This window comes from Canis lupus, chromosome 2 (genome assembly GCF_011100685.1).
Source record: "Canis lupus familiaris isolate Mischka breed German Shepherd chromosome 2, alternate assembly UU_Cfam_GSD_1.0, whole genome shotgun sequence".
NCBI classification, from domain to species: domain Eukaryota; kingdom Metazoa; phylum Chordata; class Mammalia; order Carnivora; family Canidae; genus Canis; species Canis lupus.
In genome coordinates, this window is record NC_049223.1 from 20,955,798 (window position 1) to 20,971,830 (window position 16,033).

Here is a 16,033-nt window from a genome sequence, read left to right on the forward strand (position 1 = left end):
TTCATGCTCATTCTTTACTAATTACTCTCAATTGTGTCCTTTGATTAAGTCCAATGATATGATGTGAACTTTCCTCTAAACCTCAATTCTGTTCCCGCTTTTTGCTTCACAACCTATTTGGATTCAACCAATCTTTTTAATGTGGTTTTATACTCTGAATTCTTTGTGCATTCTTTCTATCTGGCAGAGCTGCTACTCTAAACAGATATTTGGATGACATCCTTCAGATTCTGCATGGCTCTGCTGTCTGTTTGGCTCTGTGATCAATTTCTAAAGTCATTCTAATTATAATATTCTAAATATAATATTAAATACATTGGGAGGTAGGAAATTTTGGACTGTGATAAAAATATTTTTGGTAGAATCAGATTGCCATACTTTACAAAATAATCACGATTCATTTAGGAAATTTTCCTTTTGAATCCTAGGACCACAATTTAGGCTACAGTGTTTGAGCAATGGCAATTTATCTAATTGCCTGGGTGGTAATGGGTGCCTTCTTGGTAAATTTCATTTTTGCAGCTCACCTTCAGGCTATGGTCATACCTAATTAAGAATGTCTTATGGAGAGAGAGATGCTAATGAGAACAGGAAGCATAGGCAATTGGTAAAGAAAATATGTGTAAGTGAGGATTTATAATGTGATGGCTAAGAGAAGGAGTGAGGTACAAAGAAAGTCAAAATTGGATCTGGGAGGTGATCAAAAATGAATTCAGAGGCCAACGATCATGGGCTCAGTGGTACTTTTCATGCACAACCCAAAGAGCTTTGCAGGGATACACGAAGACTGACAAGACACCTAAAGATCCATCCCAAATGCCACCATCTGTTTCCATGAAAGTCAGGGCCAGTGATAACTGTGACCCCAAATGAGAAACCAAATAGCAGAAGTGTTGGAAAAGAATATGTGCTTTTGTGTCTAAATTTCAAGATTTCCAGCTCTTGGATAATACACTACAATAGAAATTCTAAATTGCCACTCAAATATAAAACAGCATTGTTTTTATTGTTCCCCTAATGAATTGTATATTGAAGACAGAAGAGAGGGGAGAGGGATCTCGGCTAACTCATGCTACAAGAAGAGTGTTGTGTAAGTCCAAGGCCACCCAGAGACTGGCAGTGGCCAGCAGTGACCAGCCCTGAAAACACTAAATAAAATCATCACCATAACAGGAGATCGCTTTTCTCTTCTCTTCTGCTTTGCCAGCTTCAAAACAACCGCTGTCCTAAAAGAGTCCCAAGTGTACTTTTGGGGACCCTGTATCCCAAGCCTCCTCTTGGCCCTAATGAGAGAGGAGGATGTGCTTGCCTTTGATGTACAGCTGTAGGTTTTTTTAATGAGGTAGGCAAGAGATCAGATTCCATTAGGACATCTCCTTTTAAGCCTTGATTATTCAGCAGCCCTGTTGAAATTAGCTGTTCATTTATCCATGAGCAGCTGCATGCAGGGTTGGACGATTTTGCTTGTAGTGTCAAACTGAGTGGGTCTGGGCTAAAGCACTCCTGAATATTTATTTACTTTAATTATTCCTCTGTGCTGATTTTTTCTTATTCTAAGCAATAACAACTAGATCCTGAAACTAGAATTTCACCATAAAAATGACCAAGAAATTTGATCTGGATTGTAAACTACAGCTCAGTTCTAATATGAAGCAAATCCTTTCTGTCCCTTACGCCTGCTTCTCTTCCACGCGACATTAATGCCTATTTTGGCACATCATGTCACAGCTGCAAAGCAGGGCTGGTCCCTCCTGTTTGCCTGTTCTTATGAGCTCCCTGCAGGGCTGCCAGAACAGTCATATTTATGACTGTCAGGCCCTGGCTGGAGTGGCTACAAAGTCCTTTTTTCAGAATAGGGACCAAGTTTTGCTTGCTGTCCTGGGAAGGTGTGTGGAGCTCCAGGAGGCTTTGTTGGAGGGTCAAAGAAGGAATGAAGGATGACCCTGAGACAGGGCAGAGATTTAGTGCCAAGTTGGAAAATTGGCAGGGCTAGAAGAGATACACACACACACACACACACAGAAGTGACATTCTGATCAACAGAATTATTGTCATGCATCAAGGGCAAGGGGCCACCAGGAACAAATGTTTCTTACTCTTGAATACTTACTGATCAAGATTAATAATTTTTTTTATGTATGTGCTTTTGATTTCTAAGACCTTTGTGTTACTGGTTTAACAGTTGCACCATCCTGTGTTCTTCTCCCTACGTTGGCAGCTGCTTGAATTATTTTACTACAGTTGATAAGTGCAGCTTGTCCCAAATATGGAAAAATACTCAGGGACCTTCAAGCTCCTTGGGAGTTGACCCTCATAGTTTTTATAATTGAGATAAAGTGGGCTAAACACTCGTTGGCTCAGCAGGAGCTGGCTCTGCCATTTCTTCTCCAGCCTTTTCAAACCATGTTGGAATTTTTCCATACTTCTCACATCTTCTGATGGGCTTCATGGTTGTATTTATTATTCTTAGGACCACTACATTGTTTGGATTGTTAGTAGGTCTCTTTCAGCACTTCCACTGGTTTTTTTTTTTTTTTTAATGATCCTCCATGTGTTTTCTGAATCGGGCACCAGCTTCACCACCCTCTACATTGTTTTATGTTTGCTTTGAACCATTTGGGGCTAAGTACCATGGAAGTTGATGACAGGGGCAACTGACATTTTATAATACTCCATTACTCAGAAGAATGCTTTGTAACTGATGTTGGCAAGTTCTTTAAAAATGCAGTGTCCTCGGCAATGTTGAGTGCTAATATTGAGAAAGATGAGTTTGACATTTTTGTTAAACAATAGTAGTATGAAGGAAAATGGACTGTTTTATATGCCTCTAAAATGCAAAGCCCAATTGTGAGATATTTAGTTTGAAGTCTGAGCCCATCATTATCCTTCACATGACTTTTGGAAATTGGAAATTGTGAAATTTCCACAAATTGGAAATTGTGTTGCTTTTGTGCCTATCTCCGTATCTCTGGGCTGCTTAATCTCCTTGGGACGTCTGTGCCTTCTCTGTTTTAGATATCCTTTTTTTTTTTCTAACATTTCATTTGTTTATTTATTCATGAGAGACGCAGAGAAAGGCAGAGACACAGGCAGAGGGAGAAGCAGGCTCCTTGCTGGGAGCTTGATGTGGGACTTGATTCCAGAGCACTGGGATCACAATCTAAGCCAAAGGCAGATGCTCAACCACTGAGCCACCCTGGTGCCCCAGTAGATATCCTTTTAATGAATCTCCACTTAGTACCTTGTGGGTGAACTGAGGAACTGTCGCTAAATTCTTTCTGTAAAATACACAGGGTCAGTCTCATGGCATGCTAGACTCTTGCAGCTGACAGACTGTTTTTCACACTCTTCTGCTTCTACTGGTTGAGTGGTTTGCTTACTGAGAATAAGATGTTATTTGCTTCAAACTTGCTTATGCTTGATTACTTATTACTGTAACACTGTAATATAATTAAACATTAAATAAGTAAAAAAAAACATGAATCCCAAAAGAAAGAGGGTTATTATTATGAAAATCTAATCAAATGCTTGGAAAAGAACAAAGATGAGCTGCTTCAGACAAATTGCTATCAAATTAGGTGTGGGCAAGAGAATTAAATAAGACAAGCAAAGTAGTAAAAATTAAGAAGTCTTCTTTACTTAGATTGCTTTGCAATTCTCTTCATATTCTTGCTCCCATTTGAAGAAACAAATTGGAAATTGTGTTGTTAATGCATTGTAGGTATAATTTATGCAGGGGAAAAAAATGTCAAGGGAAGTCCCATTGGAAGACCTACATTTAGAAGGAAAACTTCACCCTATAATCAAGTCAATGAGTAAACAAATACCCAATATATGTTTACATTAAATTAAGTGTGGAAGGCAAAGACTATTTTTATGTGATTTCCTGCACTGATCAATTGGCCATCTACCTGAACCAATAGCCACTAAGAGGTTTCCTAGTGTACAGATCCTTTAACATACTTCCTGTGTGCTGTATCCTTCTGAAAGCTTCCTCTGACTCTCAAGTCTGGATTAAAAATATCGTCTTAGTTCCTACCTGTTTGCCCATCACAGCATTTTATTACTTCATAACTGGTTTGCTTGTTTATCTCCTCCCCTGGACTGTGAGCTTCTTGAGGGCAGTGACCTCATTTCTAATGTCTCCATATTTGTGCTTAATATTATTAAAATATTCTCATTTTAATATTCTCCTGAAACACTGCATGACCTCTATGTGGATGCACAAATGTTTGTTGCATGAATGTTGAAATCTACACTTCATTACAGGTGTTTATGAAATAACCAAGATAAAAAACCAAGGTATTACTTTATGAAAAAATTTTGTGGGTAGAAGATGATTGTTTCTCTGGGATTTAAGATATGTAATGTAATGAGCATGAAGAGAAACTACATGGAGATCACAGAACAACTTGAATATATTTTACTGTTAGTGTGCATTGTCTTGACACATCTTCACTTAACTACAAGATATTTTTGTATTTTTCACCCTGTGTGATTTTTCCTCCTCTTTTTGCTCTTCATGTGCTGTATTGTTTCCAGCACTAACTTGTGGAGCAGAGCTGGTGCCACCCCATATCAGCTGAGAAAAACTCAAAGAATCTGTATCTTTCCATTCAGAAGGAAGGATTTATTTATTCTCCTTCTCTCTTCTCCAACTTCAAATCAACATATGCTTCTAGTCTGGGAATCTAGGGGAGTTCTCAAGGCCATGTATCTGTTTCCTTTAATAGACTTGTAGCATAATTAAGCTAAGCATTTTATTCCTTTTTGTCCTTTACATTCATTGATTCCTTGGTCTTAACTCTTTAATCAAATGTCTTGCTTTAATTTCCCCTTGCCCTGTGGCATTTGGCTTATGTCTAGCCACAAAAAGTTCCATTTTTGTATAAATTTTAAAAAGTGGCCCACCAGAGGAAATAGTTCATCCAAAGTGAGCATTACAGTTTGAACATTTCAGAGCTTGGAACCTAGGAGTCTGCAGTAGGAATCAGTCACAGACACAAATGACACCAGCACAGTTTAACAGAAAAATTATAAAATGAGTCTATGTATGTAAGCGACAGTTTAATGTGTGCTTTCAAAGCATAGAAATATAGAATGGATCTCATTCTACTCATTTGCCACAGGCATGCCCCTTCCCCTGAAGTCCCCTAGAAGCAACTGCAAGTTAAAAAACACAGAGAACCTAAGAAATAAAACTCTCTTTATTGCAAATGACATGGTTATCTACATTACAAATCCCAAAGCATTCGCAGAAACAGCTATGAAAACTAATACGAAAGTTTATCACATTCATAGGATACAAGGAAATCAATTGTATTTCTGTACACTCGCAACAAATAATGGACAATTGAAACTAAATATCATTTACAATAGCATCAAAATCATGAAATACTTAGGAATAAATTTAACAAAATATGTGCAAGTTTCATGTGCCAAAGAATATAAAACATTGATGAGCAAAGTCTGAAAAGATTAAATCAATGGAAAGATATACCATGTTTATGGACTATAAGACTAAATATTATGATAATCTCAGTTCTTCCCAAATTGATCTATATATTTAGTATAATCTCAGTTAAAATCTCAGCAAGTTTTTTGGGAAAAAAATCACCATGTTGATTCTAAAATGTGTATGGAAAAGCAAAAGATTTAGCATAACCAAAATAATTTTGAGGAAGAACAAAGCTGGATGACTCATACCAATAGATTTTAAGACTTACTACAAAGGCAAGACAAAATATTTGTTTTAATATATAAAATAAAAATATAGGCACAGGGTGCAGAATAGAAAGCTCAGAAATAGACTCACATAGTCTATTGATTTCCCACAAAGCTACCCAGGTAATTCAGTGTATAAAAACGGTCTTTTTCAACAAATGAAGCTGAAACAATTGAACATCCTTAGGTCAAAAAACCCAAAAGCCAAAACAACAACACAAACAATAACAAAAAGCTTACCCTTACCTAGCAACACATGCAAAAATAGATCATAGATCTAAATGTAAAGGTAAAAACGAAAAAAATGTCTAGAAGAAAACAAAGTATTTGGGGCGTTGGCTTGGGCAAAGGTTTTTTTTAGCTAGGACATAAAAACACAAACCACAAAAGGAAAAAAATGAATGAATATGACATGAAACCTCAAGTTTTTACTTCTCTGGAAGACACTGTTAAGGAAATAAAAAAAGAAGTTACAAACAGGGAGAAAACACTCACAAGACATATACTTAATAAAGGATAAAAAAATTGGTACATCTTAAAAAAAAATTCGTACATCTTGATCACTAAGAAAACCCACAACCAATAAAAACTGGATAGAATATTTGAACAGATGCTCCACTAAAGAAAATATATGAGTTTCAAATAAGCACATGAAAAGAGATTTGACATCATAAGCCATTAGGGAAATGAAAATTAAAACCACAGTGAGCTATCACTGCACATCTATAAGAATGGCTAAAATAAAAAGCATTGACAACACCAAGTGCCAACACAGTGTAGAACAACCAATATTCCCGTGCATTGCTGGTGGGAATGTAAATACAGGCACTTTGGAAAACAACTGACAGCTCCTATCAAGCAAGATATATACTTCACACATGTATTAATTTCCTAGGACTGCTGTAATAAAGAATCATTAACTGAGTGGCTTAAAGCAATAGAAATTTATGGTCTCACACTTCCGGCAGCTGGAAGGGTGAAATCAGGGGGTCAGTAAAGCCAAGATCCCCTGAAATTTATAGGGGAGTATACTTCCTTGCATCTTCTAGCTATGGGTGCTTGCTGGCAATCCTTGGCATTCTTTGGCTTATAGATGCATCGCTCCAATCTCTGCTTCCATTGCCGTATTTCCTCTCTGTGTCTCTGTTTCTATGTCTCCTCTACTCTTACAAGGACACTAGTCATTAGATTCAGGGCCATTCAAATCCAATATGAGCTCATCTTAATTAGATTTGCAGTGACTTTGTTTCCAAATAAGGCCACATCCTGAAGTATAGGGGATCAGGATTTCAACATTCTCTTGAGGGGACATAATTCAACTCAGAATACCATTCAACCCAACAATTCCATCTTTAGGTATTTTTAAAAAGATTTATTTACTTATTTTAGAGGGAGCGTATGTGTGCATAAACAGGCAGGCGAGAAGGAAAGAGGGAGAGAATCCTGAAGCCAACTCCTGCTGAGTGCAGAGCCCAATGTGGGGCTCAATCTGAAGACCCTGAAATCATGACTTGAGCTGAAATCAAGAGTTCCTTAACCAAGTACACCATTCTGGCACCCCTCCATCCTTAGGTATTTACACAAGATAAATGAAAACAATGTCCTCACAAAGACCTGTATGAGATGTTTATAGCAGCTTTATTTTTCCAAAATAGGAAACAACCCATACCTTCATCAATTGTGAATGAATAAATGTGGTACATTGATCTGGTGGAATGCCCCTTGGCAATAAAAGGGCCAAACTCCTGATACATCCCAGAGCATGGGTGGTTCTCAAAGCACGATGTTAAGTGAAAGAAGCTGCCCAGAAAAGACTGCAAACTACCATTTATTCAACAGTCTGGAAAAGACATCACTATAAGGCAAAAAGCAGAGGAACCAGATGTGGGGAAAGTGTACTGATCCTAAAGCAGCAAAAGGTGACTTTCTCAGGTGATGAAAATACTCTCCATCAAAATTGTGGTGGTAGTTATATAACTGCATACATCTGTCAAAAGAGTAATTTTTAGAGCAGCCCAGGTGGCTCAGCGGTTTAGCGCCGCTTTTGGCCCAGGGTGTGATCCTGGAGACCCCGGATCGAGTTCCACATCAGGCTCCCTGCCTTCTTCTCCCTCTGCCTGTCTCTGCTTTTCTCTCTTTATCTGTCTCTCTCATGAATAAATAAATAAAATCTTAAAAAAAAAGGTAATCTTTACTGTATGTAAATTATACCTCAATTAAACTGATTTTTACAAATATTCTCAGGTACTGCATTTGAAAATCAAAAGTACTTAAAAAAATAGGACCCAAGATTCTTTGAGATCTCACTGTAGGTGATCTGTCTATAAACTTTTCTAATTCGAGGAATTAAGTTTTCTAACAAAGATTGTTATACATATTAGGATTAACCGACAAACATCAGTATTGCTTCCCACCACTGGAGATCAAGAAAGGAAATCTCCAAAGAGCCAGGGTCTGTCCTTTGGGGGAAATGGCCCTCAGATCATTTCAGGGAGCAGCCCTTAAGACAGAGATTTGGAAAGCCGTCATGTTGAACAGCAGTGAGGCTGCCAGCCTCAGCTCCAAGAGCACCTTGGGCTCTTTCCTCAGCATCTCCCTGAATGTTCCCAACTTAGTTTTCCCGACAGCCCTTCCCAGGACGTGGCTGTGTTCTGCTCTCCCTTACCAGGACAACCTTCTTTTGGTTTTCACCTGTCTTGCTCTGGGCTTATTGTTCTGCTTTGGTCTGCACTCAAATATAGATAAATGACTTCATGTTTCCTACCAAATGTGAAATTGTGATATGTTAAGCTTCACATGATAGAACATAATATTTCATGTTGTCATATTTGATATACAACGGTTTTTCTTTAAGTCTGTGTCTCCAGTAGTGCGTGACTCCTTTTCTGAACAAGACCGGAGTGCTCTCTCTCATTTTGTCTTTCAAGATTAAGAGTCCAGTGTCTTTCCCAGGGATCAAAACCAGAGGGCCCCACCTTCAGGTACAACTGCCCCCTCTTTACAGATATGCTTCTCTTAATTTGCAGCAACTGGTTAAAAGGAAAATAAGAAGGGGCACCTGGGTGGTGATGTTGGTTAAGCATCCGACTCTTGGGTTCAGTTCAGGTCATGATCTTGGGGTGGTGAGCTTGAGTCCCGGGTTGGGCTCCATGCTCCTCTGCTTAGGACTCTGGCTCCCTCTGCCTCTCTCTCACCCCCATCCCCCATGCTCTCTTTCTCTCTCTCTCAAATAAATAAATAAATAAATAAGTAAATAAATAAATAAATAAATCTTAAAAAAAGAAAAAGAACATAACAAGAATCACACACATGTCTCAACAGGAAGGTTTGTTTCCTGAGGCTTTAATTCACAGTGAAAACAGGGATTGACCTTCAAAAAAAAATCTTAAAATATCCCATGTCTCTCTCCCTGCCAATTTCCTTTTCCTCCCCGCCTCTCCATTTCCTCTTCTTCCCTCCCACCCTACTTGAGTCCCAGTCTGCTCTTCCCTCTTCTCACTCCCTTTTCTCTGTCCTTTCTTCTCTCACTTCTCCCTCCTGCTCCCATCTGCCCACCTGACCATCTTCTGTCAATTTTATATTTTGTATTTTCCCCACTCTCTTTGACTGTGATGAGGGACTCACGTGTATTTTTCATTAAGGCTGTTCTTATTTAATAAAGCTTGGTGTTCTCCGAGAAGCCTTGCAAAAGATCTCCACAAACTTGCCCACAGTATACTCACTGGGGCCTTCCACTTTTCTATGCCAGGCAGATGTAGGGAGGAACAATACCCTATATAGGGTTCTTGGGGTGGTTCCAGCTCATGCATATTCATATTTCCCACCTCATTAGTAGTCCCCCGGGCTTACTCTCTGTCATCAGGAGAGCGTGGAGAATTGTGGAAATCTCAATTAAGATAATGCCCCTTGTCTTTTCATTGGCCTTGATAGTTTTTGAAATACGAGTTTCCAATTGCTGCATAGAACTGCTAACCAGATTCTTTTCCTATATATAAAAGCGAGTCTTAAGAACAGTTATTTCTGCAAATGTGCAATGTGTCCTAAGTTCAGCTTTATCAAAATTCCCAATAAAGACACTCAGTTCTGCATTCCACAAGCAGATTGAAATCATTTTTTTAAAAAATAATGTTTCCAAGGACCTTTGCATAACACAGCAGGGAAATACCTAATATCTTAGAAAGATTTAAAATAATGACTATAAAAATGTTTAAGAGGGTTACCTGGTTGGCTCAGTTGGTCAAGCATCTGACTCTTGATTTTGGCTCAGGTTGTGATCTCAGAGTTGTGAGATTGAGTGCCCCATTGGACTCTATGCTCAGCACAGAGTCTGTTTAAGATTTTTTTTTTCCCCCTGGGGATCCTTGGGTGGCTCCGCAGTTTGGTGCCTGCCTTCAGCCCAGGAAATGGTCCTGGAGTCCAGGGATCGAGTCCCGCATCAGGTTCCCTGCATGGAGCCTGCTTCTCCCTCTGCCTATGTCTCTGCCTCTCTCTCTCTCTCTCTCTCTCTTTGTGTGTCTCTCATGAATAAATAAATAAAATCTTAAAAAAAATTTTTTCTTTCCCTCTGCTCCTCCCCCCTCCTGCATTCCCTCTGCACTCTCTCTAAAAAAAATAAAAACTAAAAATAAATTAAAAAATGAAAATATTTGAAGAGATAAGCTGTTAAGCTAAGTTTTTTGTGTGATTGTTTCATATAATTGGGAGGTGATATAATAATACTTTAAGTAATTTTATCATAGTGATTTTTAATATTATTCAACAAATATCTATAACTTCTCTTATGGAGCTAAGCCCCAAGAGGATGAAAATGCTGCCTGCCCCCAAGATCTATAAGGGAATTAGGGAAAAAAGATATGCACAAAAAATGGTAATGTATGACAGATAATAAGTTTGTTAGCTTCTTGAGTGTAGATACTGTGCCTTCCATTTATTTCGTTTAACCTATTCTTCCAAATCTAGCTCAGTCCTTGACGCACAGAGATACTTAATAATTGTGTTAGAAAAACTAAGTGTTATAAGAAGGAAAAAATGCAAACAATTAATGCAGATTACAAAAGTTAGGGAAGGTCTCACAGAAGCAAGACTTGAGCTAAAACTTAATATATTGGTAAAATTTGGATCTGTTAAAAGAGAGAAACAGCATTCCTGTCAGAGAAAAGAACATGGATGAGTTTCAGAGGTGGGGGCTAGTGTGTTGAGTAGGTGCAAGGAAAATTGGCTGGAGCAGAGCGTTCCCTCAAGGTTTAATGGTTAGAAGGCCAATAAAGATAATCACTAATCCTCTCAATACAGGATCATTCCCATCAGCTTATAAAGAGCATACCAAGAATTACACACAGACCTCAATATGCCATTAATTTCATCCATTTTTAAAAAGATTTTTATTTATTTATTTGAGAGAGAAAGAGAGTGCAAAGCAGACTCCCCGCTGAGCAGAGTCTCATGCAGGGCTTGATCCCAGGACCCTAAGATCATGACCTGAGCCAAAAGCAGATGGTTTACCATCTGAGCCACCCAGGCACCCCTAATTTCTTCCATTTTATTTTATTTTTTAAGATTTTATTTATTTATTTATTCATAAAAGACACAGAGGAGAGAGAGGCAGAGACAAAGGCAGAGGAAGAAGCAGGCTCCATGCAGGGAGCCTGATGTGGGACTCGATCCCAGGATCACACCCTGGGTCAAAGGCAGGCGCTAAACCGCTGAGCCACCCAGGGATTCCCAATTTCTTCTATTTTTAAAAACCAAACCAAACAGAACCTTTCTTGGCTCCATATTCCCCTCCCTAAAAAACACTGCCTATACCAGCTGCCTCTAATTCCTCTCCTTGACTCTCTCTTGGAATCCCTCCAGTAAGGCCTCCATGCCCACAGCTCCACCAGTGATGCTTGGGTGGATAAATCTACTAGTCAAGTCCCAGCCCCCACCTCCCTGGGCCTGGATCTGCCAGCAGTGTTTGAGACAGGTGAGCATTCTCGCCTCCTCAAATCACTGGCCTCACCTGTCCACCAGGACCCATACTATCCTGTTTTTCATTTTTTTCATTGGCCATTCCTCCTCAGTTTCTTGTGTCCACGCATCTCCCTGACCCCGAAATGTTGGGGTGGCCCAGGGACCAGACCTCAGTCATTTACTAGGTGATATATGAAATCTCATGTTCAGTATCATATGCCCGCTGATGACTTTTAAGTTCATAGCTCTGGCCTGGCCCATCACTCTTAGCTATAATCTCATATCCAACTACTTGTTGGTATCTTTAGATCATTCAGGGCATCTCAGATTTGGCATACCCCAAAATGAACTCCTGATATTCTCTCCCAAAGTAGTTTCTCTCATAGTCTCCCCTTCTTAAAGAAAGGGAATTCCATCCTTTCATGTCTTCATGCCAAGATTTGGGTGTCACCCATGACTCCCCCCTCTCCTTCCACATCTAATCCATTAACAAATCCCGTTGACTCTACCTTCAAAATATCTATCATGTGGCTATTTCCCATTACTGGTTCAAAGCACCACCTTCTCTCTCTTGGATTAATACAAAAGCCTTCTTCTTTCTTCTTTCTTCTTTCTTTCTTCTTTCTTCTTCTTCCTTCAGATTTATTTATTTGAGAGAGAGTGCACATGTGCGTGGGGGGGAGGGGCAGAGAGAGGGAATTGCCAAGCAGACTCCCTGCTGATTGCAGAGCTACATGCAGGGCTCCATCTCAGGACCCATGCGATCACAACCTGAGCCAAAACCGAGAGTTGGATGCCCAACTGACTGAGCCACCTAGGCACCTTGAAAGCCTTCTAAGTGCTCTTCCACATTTGCTCTCCTGCAGTCTGTTTTCAACCCAGCAGCCTGGTGATCCCTTTAAAATGTGCATTAAACCAGGTCTCTCTTCTGCTCTGAACCTCCCAGTGGCTTCCCAGCTTACTCAGAGAAAAAGCCAGCCTTTCTCTGCAATAGCCTACAGGGCCTTATATCCTCTGTTCCTCTATCCATCCCACCTCCACTTGCCTCTCTGACCTCATCATCTATCATCCCTCCTTACTCATGCTCTTGAGCCACACTGGCCTCCTGCTATGCCTGGAATCTGCCATGCGTGCCAGCCTCAAGACCTCTGCATTTGTTATTCTAGTTGCCTAGAGAGTTTGTCCTCCAAATGCCTGCACGAGGAACTCCCTCATGTCCTTCAGGTGTTTGCCTAAATGTCACTGTCCCAGAGAAACCTTCCCTTGCTATTCTGTTTAAAACCACAAATTCCCACCATGACTTTCTATACCCTTCTCAGCTTTATTATGTTTTTCTATAGCATAGCAATAATGAATGCTATCAATATACTATATGCTTTTCTATTTTTCTTTTTTCTTCCTTCATTCCTTCTACCCCCTGTTTGATTCCTTCTTTTAGAATATACATATCATAATGGGAGGGATTTTTTAATGTTTTGTGTACTATTGTATTCTCAGGGAGTAGAACAGTTCCTGGAACAAAGAATGTGCTTGAGAAATATTTGTTAAATAAATGAGTAAACCTGCACCTTACTAGTGAGAAAACTGAGTCTTAGAGAAATGAATAATTTAGCCAAAGTCACTCAGCTGGTAAGCAGGGGATCTAAGACGCATAATCACATCTGTTGGACTGTGAACTGAACCACTGTAATATTTGGCTCTCTGTAAGCAAAGTAAGCATCTTTATCTTATACAAGCTATGCCACTCTTCAAAGCATTTTGTATTTTGTCATTTGATGACTTCTCTATGAAGTGAAACATTTGATTTTTTTCCTATCGTTGGGAGTTCAAACTTGCTCAAAAGTAAATAAGGACAATAAAAGAAAATATGAATTCTAAAACCACATGATTATAGATTACTAAAAATTTTACTTTGTGATTCAGTTCTATTTTGATAAGATAGGAAAAATCAGGAACTAAATTAATCATCCAAAGTAGTACAGTAGATCAGAAAAACCTCATAAAAGAAGAAATATTGTAAGTGAATATTGCAGTGAATGTGGAATACATATATCTCTTCAAGGTACTGATTTTATTTCCTTTGCATATATACTCAGAAGAGAGATTGCTGAATCATAAGGAAGCTCTATTTTTAAGAAAACTATTTCTTAAAGAAAGAAGTAACTGAATTTTAAGAAAAGAAAAGCCAATGCTCTGAATTAGAGGGTGAAAGCATTGTATAATTTGTTACACTGGATTAGCCTGGTGGATGTGGCCTACGGGAGGAGCTATGGCTTGGACAGTAGTGTTTACTGTGTTTACTGTGTGGGGCAAATGGAAGGAGAAGAGTATCTTGGGTGTCCACTCAATGAGTACTAAGTATCTGTGGTCTGGGCAGAATTTGATAGAAATGAAGAAGAAAATGGGAAATTGAGAGAAATAATAGGGAAAGTAATGGCTTGGTTTTGTGAGCTAAGTGGATGTAGGGCCTGAGAGGAAATGAAGATTTTCCTAATGTCTGTGGGTTCAAGACCATCAAGCGTCCTTTTCGTAAGGTGGCAGGCATATGGTAAGTGGGGAAGTTAGGAGTGAAAACAGTTCTGCTTTTCTTTTTAATTTTTATCTATTTATGATAGTCACAGAGAGAGAGAGAGAGGCAGAGACACAGGCCGAGGGAGAAGCAGGCTCCATGCACCGGGAGCCGACTTGGGATTCGATCTCGGATCTCCAGGATCGCGCTCTGGGCCAAAGGCAGGCGCCAAACCGCTGCGCCACCCAGGGATCCCAATTCTGCTTTTCATTAGTCCCACTGATGAACTTTCTCTCAAAGAGATTAAGAAGATCTCTAACTGAGCTAAGAATTGTCATTAGCAAATAATTCTTAAAATCAATTTCCATATGAGGCTCCTGGGTGGCTCAGTTGGTTAAGTGTCTGCCTTTGGCTCAGATCATGATTCCAGAGTCCTAGGATGGAGCCCCACATCAGGCTCCCTGCTCAACACGGAGTCTGCTTCTCTTTCTGCCCCTCATCCTGCTCATGCTGTCTCACTCTCTCTCTCTCAAATAAATAAATAAAATCTTCTAAAAAATAAGTAAATAAAACCAATTTCCTTAGTCCTAGATTCCTCCCATTCCATAAGAAAATTCCAATTGCTCATCCAATTCATTGAGAATTTATGGGACTCTCCAGATTTCCTATTTAATCCTCAGTTGGTTGTATTTTTGTTGGAATGTTTCCATTTCATCTAAATTTTCAAATAAAGTTGCTCATAGTGTTTCTGTATTCACTTTTTATTCAGCATTTTCATTCCTAATATTTTTTTACTTGTTTTCTGTGTGTCTTTGTCCTACATCATTTTGGATAGAGATTTGTCAATTGTATTGGTCTTGCAAAGAAAAAATTTCTTATATTTATTTGTTCAACTCTTTCTCTTTTCCTTCCTTCCTTCCGTCTTCTTTCTTTCTTTCTTTCTTTCTTTCTTTCTTTCTTTCTTTCTTTCTTTCTTTCTTTCTTTCTTTCTTCTTTCTTCTTTCTTCTTTCTTTCTCCCTCCCTCTTTCTCTTTCTTTCTTTCTTTCTTTCTTTCTTCTTTCTTTCTTTCTTTCTTTCTTTCTTTCTTTCTTTCTTTCTTTCTTCTTTCTTTCTCCCTTTTAAGTGGTTGTTTATGCTGTGATATGGATGATAGCAGATGGCACAAGCAGTTGTTCTAGAGAGAAATGACCTGGGGAAAGCAAGTGCGTGTCAAAGTACTGTTTCCTGCCATGTGTCTCAGCTGTTAACTTGCAAAAGGGTGGTCATTAGGGAAAGCTGGAACCAGGACAGGGCAGGTTGTCCTGAGCAAGGAGGGTGCTGTCTGAGAGGTGAACAAGGCAGAATTACAAAACACTTCCAGAAATTGCCTTCAGTTGCCTGAAAAGGACTCTGTCCTGTTATTCACTCTGCCCTTTTCCTTCTAAAGTTTAACTCTATCAACATTATCCAGCAAAAGCTAACATTAGTTAGAATTTTAATTCATGTTAAATTGTAGTGGGACAACTAAAAGGATGTTATCACCCAAAGAGCATTTTTTAAAGCCCAGTAATTCTTAGCATTTCTAATGTGTGAGTGATACCATTCTCTAAGCAGAGTTAATAAGCAAACCTTCTCTGGCAAGATTTAACATTAGTAGCAGTTTGGACTTTAGTTGTAAGCTCAAAGTGGATAGAGCAGTCTCCTATCTAGCAAAGCCTGGACAGCAGCAGAAATACCATTAATGCTAAAATTTCCATATAGGAGAAACGTGATGTCCGTCTCTATGTATATAAAAGTGCCATAATTTTCTCCAAGTTTTTATTTAAATTCTAGTTAGTTAACATTTAGTGTAATATTAGTTTCAGGTG